This window comes from Sturnus vulgaris, chromosome 1 (assembly GCF_052056855.1).
Source record: "Sturnus vulgaris isolate bStuVul1 chromosome 1, bStuVul1.hap1, whole genome shotgun sequence".
Taxonomy (NCBI): domain Eukaryota; kingdom Metazoa; phylum Chordata; class Aves; order Passeriformes; family Sturnidae; genus Sturnus; species Sturnus vulgaris.
In genome coordinates, this window is record NC_142243.1 from 89,445,177 (window position 1) to 89,450,215 (window position 5,039).

Sequence of the window (5,039 nt, forward strand, 5' to 3'; positions counted from 1 at the left end):
TCTGTAGGACTTTTAAAAAGCCTTTACATTTTCCATGAGATGCTAAGAGGATACAGAAATTGTCCTCCTTCCCTTCTCAAAAAAACACACCCAAATTCTTCAGATAAGGCTGATCCAGCCCTTCTGGTTGCAGATCTCGACCATGGCTTTAGTTTCGTCCAATCTGTGTGGATGCAGCAGCAACATCTCCTAACAGGAGCAAGTATTACATTTCTAAATTTTAAACTGTGTCTTAACAGCTATTTTTCAAATTGAGAATACGCCTGGAGCTCTTAGAATTTCTCAAAATGGAAGTTAAGCTACAGTAGACATCCTTGTTTCTAAGAATTCTGTTAGGAGTAATATTTGGCATAGGAGTGAAACTACTACCATTTCCTGCCAGGTGCAGTTCTAGTTTGGATTTAACACAAATACATGAAAAAAAAAAAAGTGGCTTAATTAAGTCCTGAAAAGCTCCCTATTGGGTAGGGTATCTGGAGGAGCATTTTGCATATAGCAGTCATAACATCTCTCAACTCAATGTCTTTAACCTTTTTACAAAAAGAGTTCAGTCTTGAGGTGGTCTTTTACATGACTCATGCTTCTCAATTTGTGTCCCCAAAGCATCATTGCATATGGTGACTTTCTTCAGGTCGTTCCAACAAGTTTTGTTTTTAATAGAAGAATAAGCACGGGTGAGTATGAAATACTTTTGTATTTCAAGGTACATGCCATCTACAGTCACACACTTTGAGATCTGATGTATCATCAGGCTAAAAGAAACATGTTCCAGCCCCATGAGGTGTCAATGACAGCCTTTGTATTATATGGAAAAATATCCATGGCATTTTGGTATTACTACCAGGGATTTGTACTGCAACAGAGCCTGTCTCAAAAATTCTCCTTTTCAATGGGTTACCAATATTCTTTTAAGCTCTTCATGCATAGAAGTTGCTGCATAACATGTTCGAACATCTCTTTCTTAATTGTATTTGGTAGACTTTGCAAAAAAATTTGTGAAGCATGAGGAGGGCTCCGACCATGGATTTAAAAAAGCTTGGCAGATTAATTTAAGGTTGACAGTTCCTCAGAGCTTCTATTAAGAAAGGTACTAAAAACTTGAATGGTAAACACTGAATCTATCAGAAGTAATTGTTTCTTTTTCATTCTCAATATTGAATATTTACATTACAGCACTACCTGAAGGCAAAGATCTGAAGTAAGTATAAACATGAAAAACAATGGCAAAACCGATTAGACTGTTTGGAAGTTCATACTTCCGATCACAGTGCTACTGTGATTCAAGACCAGAATATACCCTAGAATCAGTTATTTTCACATTCATTCTTTAAAGTACTTTTGTTTCATCGAAATAAAATGAGGAAACAGTAACCAGTGCAAAAATCTGGATGCTTGCCTGATATTTTTCAGTGTTAAACACTTAACATCTAATGATCTTTAATTTCTAATGATCTTTACTTATAATGATCTTAAGTGATATCATCATTTGAGTTATCATTAAAAAAAAACAAACAAAAGCCCCCTCCTCTTCCCCCCAAAAACCGAAACTGGCACTGCTGTCAATCTTAAACTGCTTCCTTAAAAAAAAAAATAAATAAAGGAGAAAGAAAGAAAATAATTCAAACCTTTGTCATTTGCAGGGTATAGAACCATTTGTCCATGATAATACTATTGGTAAATGTCAAATGTTGTTTATAGAGCTAAATGCATTAGGAGCCAAGAATGTGATCATCATACTTTGTAATATAAATTTTTAAAGGTTAATCTTCCATGATTAGCTCAGCTAAACAATGCTAAGCACACAGTAGACTGATTAATGCAACTCACTATGAATGCCTTCATTTTGTTCTGAGCTTCCTAAATATTGATGAATTTGATTTCACAGTCAAAAAGTTTGCACATACATTGACATAGTTGAAAGATTATACATAGTTTTTCTAGTGTTATTCATCCAAAAAATGTAAGAAGAATTGTCTGTAAAATTGTCTGTAACAGTGAATTACAATCAATTGGTGAAGATACTTGCAAAGAAACAAAATTGTTCTTTCTTGAGAGTCAGGTTTAATTGCAATTCATTATTTAATTCTCCTTTTTGTGCCTTTTTTTTTTTTTGCCAACATTTCAATCAACTTCTAAAATAATATTATATATCTTATTACTCCTTACAAGGTGACAGGACAAAATAATGTCACCTTTGTTAAGAAAAATCAGTGGGGGAAAAAAATATTTTTATTTGACAACAATCTAAATTCTCATTGTTTACATTGTCCTATCATCTCAAAATATCTTGAGATATATCTAGATATAGACAAAGATAGATAGATGATAGATAGATAGATAGATAGATAGATAGATAGATAGATAGACAGATAGATAGATAATATAATTTGATTTCTAACTCTATCATGCTGATAATAGAGATGGCCCTCAGATGGGAGCAAATGAATTTTTCAATTATTGAAATGTTCCTTTGCATTGATATTACAGCACAGAAAGAGGTCTTATTGTATATGAGAGTATTTACTGAATGGCAGCTCATAAGGAAGCCAAAACACACATAATAGACTATTAATTCTTTTCTTGTTTTTATATGCCATGAAGTTGAAAAACAAGAGATAAGATTGCATCTGACAACTCTCTGCTTAAAATAAACGATTTCATTCAAATCTTTGAAGAAGCAAATTCCATATTAAAATTACTTGTATAACTATAACCTTTTGAACTATATGAGGTTTAGATTTTTAAGAAAAGTTATATATATTATGTATAATGTCCTTGTATATAAAATTGGCAAGGAAGGAGATAATAACTTCTTTTACTACTTCTGATAGAAGATTATGTTCATTGCTGCTGATTGTCTTCAATACCAAATGATTTAAAAGACCCTTTAAATCACTGGGAACTGTACTTTAAAAAAATATAGATTCAAATTTTGCTGATCATCTACAATACACTTTAGTTTCTGGATATTAACCAGTACTGATTCAGGTTCTAAAAATACTATTTTTTCATCATAATAGAAAAGAAGTAATTCACACTTTATTAAAAATAAATGTAACGTGTTTACTAAACCACCTTAATGTCTTCTTTTTTGGTGATTCGGGCACAAGATATATTCTTTTTGTTCATTTATTTAATCTGCTCAATGGGGCTAAGCACTGAAAAAAAGATAGGGGAAAATGGTTCCTGGTTGTTCCATCTACTAATTGAAATCCTGTGTAAGGGAGAAAACACAAGTGTGACTCTTTCTGTTTCGCTACAACAGCCAACAACAAAGAACCTTCACAGAGTCTAAAGAAACAAATCACTGCTATAAAAAATTATAGTGGTCATTCAACTTTGCAACAAGGTGGAAAACAATGAAATTGAATGCAATTTCTGTAGTAAAATGCAAAGCTTTTTCTTCCAAAACTATTACTCTGCCCACACATATGAAAGAAGATCTTGCAGTTAGGGCCTTGAACAGGGAAAGTATTGTCCACCTCTTGCAACTGCACAATGGTAGCCCTAAAGAGACTCAGCTATCTCCTTCTCACCATCTCTGTCCCATGTATGAGTATTAATCATGAGGGCCCTCAGAAAATGAATATATATTACAGAATAATAATTTTCTATGCTTGCACTTTTTTTTTTTTTTACTATTTTTTACAGAAAAATCTTTTTGTCTCAGTTAACTTTATTTTAAAAAAGTAAGGCAATGTTTACATAATTCATAAGCATTGTAGATATGTTGTTGGAGTTTTATTTCTAAATAGTTCCCAGCATTCAAGATAACAGACAGGCTTAAAAAGTCTCCCAATAGTATTCTAAAGCTGTTTATGTGCCAGAACTACTTACACGAATAAGGAAAAAAACAAACAAACAAACAACAACCCCCCAAAAATAACAACAAAAACAAACAAACAACAAAACCAAAACAAACAAAACCAAAACCAAACCCCCTCCTCATCTGGAGTTTCTTCTAATCAGGGATGAAAATGCCAAGGAAAGGAGGTGACCAGAAGAAAGGTCATGGAGTGATTCCAGTGAGAGTGATCCGAACTTTAATATTTCCAGTGTACTTCCTGGATTTAGCAAGGGAGTAAATTTTGAAAGAACTTATGATGCACGTGCAGCAGCAGAAATAATGATCAGCAATAACCTCCACAGATGGACTTGGAAAATACTATTTGACCTGAAGTTTACATCCCAACTATTTCTTTCAGTTTTGAAGGGTATGTCAACATTGAAATAGAATATAGGCAAACAGAAAAAAGCCAAATGACACATTGTGCCAAAATCCTCAGTCAAAAATTATTTAATGTGAATTATCAAGCATATCTAATATTAAACCAAACTCTATTATTAGACACTTTTAAAGAATCACTGATTTATAGTCAGGAATTTTAAGGAGAAATCTGGGAATTATGATCTATTATGCATTTCATTAAAAAAAAATAGGAAACTTAGAGTTGTTTGCAAAATTAAATGCTATTTGGTACAGTTATCTATAGAGGTAAACAGTATAGATGTTTAAGACATCTGTCATAAAAATGTCCATAGAACACACAGAATTACGGAGACAGTCCTGCTAATGGTAACACAGTTCCTTTTCTCAGCAGATGGATGAAGCAGATGGAAGAGCTGTGTTTTCTTCACACTCTTCCTACTGATCAGTAGTTGTCAGCAATAATGGCAATTTTATTCTGGAAATATGTACCCAGTGATTTTTTTTTTACTTATTAGCCTCATTTTTTTCATCAGACTAGGGTTTTGGTAGTCCTTGGAAATATGTAACACAAACCAAAAGCCACGGTAGTTGTATGGAAGTATGGGGGCCTTCAAGTATATTCACCTACAAATACAATCAGGTTTTCCTTAGGAAAAGAAAGGCATAATATTATACTGTAAGATGAATTTTTTTACATACAAATCATATTTGAGACACTGTTCAGAAAGATTTGCCCTTACATATGCCAAAATAAAAAAAGGAGGATCTACTTAAAACGTTCCTGTTCCAAAATCCTAAAATGTTCTATTTGTCCTCATTTTCTTGTGGA